The sequence below is a fragment of the Alexandromys fortis genome, unplaced genomic scaffold, assembly GCF_014885135.2.
Source record: "Alexandromys fortis isolate MF-2015 unplaced genomic scaffold, M_Fortis_MF-2015_v1.1 scaffold_168, whole genome shotgun sequence".
Taxonomy (NCBI): Eukaryota; Metazoa; Chordata; class Mammalia; order Rodentia; family Cricetidae; genus Alexandromys; species Alexandromys fortis.
The window spans coordinates 1679018-1681977 of NW_026068058.1; positions in this window are offsets into that span (position 1 = coordinate 1679018).

Below are 2960 nucleotides of genomic sequence, written 5' to 3' on the forward strand. Positions count from 1 at the left end.
CAGGCTGTAACCTCGATGGTATTGATTGAGTGCACCTGTCCGTCTTCATTTCGAACCGGGAGCTTGATTGCTGGCAAGTTTATAGGATTATGGGTTTAATTGGATGCCTGTGTTTTACTAGATGTAAGTGAAATTTATGGCTGTGGGGTTTGTGGTGCCAAGGTTTACCTCAGCCATTTGCCTCTCAGCTGAGAAGCTAAGACTCGGGCAGCCAATGGGAGTGAGCAGAGGGGTTCTCCTGCAAGGGAGTCACCCCGGGGAGCTACTAGCAGGCTGGGGTCACACGTAGAGCAGATGGACCAGGTGACAGGAGCCAGGAGCTAGCACTGTACCCTCGAGGCTCCCTAGCTCTCTGGCCTCAGGTAATGCTAAAAGGAGCTGGGAGCCAGCATCATGTTGAAGTTATTGATATTCCGTTAGATCCCTAAGCACTGGCAAGGTGGAAGAGCACTCGGGAGGATGGCGGCTGCAGTCTTTGTCCTGCTCAGCTCTGTAGCAAAGCATTTCTGAAGAGCTTCTGTGAGAGGTGGAGGAGGGCTTTCAGCAGAGGAGTGTGCGCACCGTGTAGATCCTTTAAACCTAGGGGCTTGGCATGTTCACCTGCCGCTTAGCAGCCTAGTACAGTAATTTAAATGATTATTTTTTCAGTCACTCATTTGGCATTAAAGTAGTTATTCTTTAATTGAGCACATTATTATTTTTTTGAGTCCTCAATATAGGCCATTTCCCAGGCTTAGGCAAATATGGAAAGAATTTTTGTTGTCTTTACTTTACAAATGAGAAAAATGGAGGCCCCAACACAGTGTTTCATTTCTATCTGGTCTCCTGGAGATTTGGAAGGAGATCCAAGTACATGACTGATTCTTTGTTCAGAAAGAACATGGTCAACACAGAGGGGTGCAGTGGTTAGAGAGGTGGCCAGGGACCTGTAAGGACAGAAGTGGGTCTCCAGTTGGACTACCAAGAATCCCTTTGAAAGTAATGATACAGTATTTAAGAAAACATAAACATTTCAAAGCTTGTCTTGTTAGAGAAGTGTATGAACAGAGGAAGGCATAACGTTGAAAAACTAAGGGAAGGCTCTGGTGAGGTCTGAAGAGGCTGGATCGGATCCCACGGCAGCCGGGAATTTCTCGAGACTTTTGAAAAGGTCAGCTGTGATGATATCTTGTTTGTACTCTAGCAAATGAAACTTGCCTGAAGATCAGAGGGCGGAGCTAACCACTAGTTAACCATAGAGGTCAGGCAGTGATGGTGGCTCACACCTTTAATCCCAGCCCTGGGGAATCTCATGCCTTTAACTCCAGCACTCGGGAGGAGAAAGTGATATGGAATAGACAGGAATATTAGGTGGGCAGAGACTGGAGCCAGCCCCTTTGGGGCCTGAGGATTCCTTTCGTAGAACTCTAGTGGCTGGTTCTGCACTCTGATTCCAGGCAAGCTTTGTTGGTTAGAGTGCAAACAAGATATCACCACGGGCAGCATGATGGTGAGGTTTGCACAGTGGTGCTGAAGATGTCCGAGTGCATGCCTTGCCACTGAAGTTGGCATAGGAATGGACGGACTTAGGCAGAGTTAGTGGTCTTCACAGCCTCACTGCACAAAGCAGTAATGAAGAACTCTAAACAGATGTGGATGGGGCCCACCTAGAGCGGGATCTAAAATGTGTCCGTCTTGTGTGGACACCTGAGAACAGGTTGGCAGTTGTAGATGAGAGACCAGGAGAAAATGAGCACACCAGAGTGTGTGACAGTCCAAGAGATTAAAAAGGAGTGGAGAGGTCATGGGCCAGTGGTAAAGGCTATCGTTTTAGGTTTCTGGCGTTTAGTGTTTCCACTGGCATGTGTATTCGTTATACACAATGACAGGCTTCACTATGGCATTTCATACATGTACACACGTGTGTTTCTATCACACATCTTTTTTTACCCGCTGTTGTTCTCCTCCCATGGCTGCTGATTCCTTTCCTCTTTCCAGGGTCCTGTTTCTGTAAAGGAGGGATTGAGAAGGAAAGGGGAGGAAAGAGCGAGTGCAGAAGAGGCGTGTGGAGTACAAAGAGGAGATGGAAGGTTTCTGGTTCCTCGGGCGCTCACACAGGGAGGTCTGAGAAACAGCAGTGAGGGCCAGTGAGCTGCTCAGAGGAGAAAATGCTTGCTGACCAGATCCGAGTAAAATCCCAGAACCCACGGTAAGGGTGGAGGAGAGAATTGACTTCCCTAGCTTGCCCCCGATCTCCACACATACTCTGCACACATGTGCGTTCCCATACCCATTATACATACACAGTTATCATGTTTAAAAAATTTGAAAAGAACCATTTGGAGAAACTGGTTGGGAGGCTATTGCAAAGAGCTCCTGATCAAGCTTGACAAGGATATGAATATTCTCTTCCCTGAGGGTGGATCCCAACTGGGCCAAGAGGGTGGGTTGGCTTCTTGAGGGTAGTAAGGAATTGGTGAGCTAGTCAACAGAATGGCATTTGATTTTACAGGCCGGGGAGAGAAAAGTTGTATAAGGTAGAACAGAAACTGTAAAAAGGAGAGAAAGATATATGGAATGAAAGAGGTGGGGAAGTTTTAATAGGACCAAGGAAAGGGTCTAAAGAAAAGTATGGGTACCCTGACTTAGAGACAAGCACAGTGGATTCTGTTTAAGACCTTAGAATGAGACAGCAAGGAAAGGCATATTGTGTTCGCCATAAATGATGAAAATATTTTTAGTATCACCTGCTAGAGCATGCGTAGGTGGGACAGGGGACGAAACAGTACAGGTGTCTTTCAGACAAAATGAAATTCGTTGATATGTACAAAGATTTCACATAAGATTAAAATGTCAGGTGAGTGTAGTTAAATTGACTCGTTGAACAAATGTTCAGTGTGTTCTCATGAACTTCTGCAATTAGAGTTTAACAGGATCTTCCAATCTCTCTCTCTCTCTCTCTCTCTCTCTCTCTCTCTCTC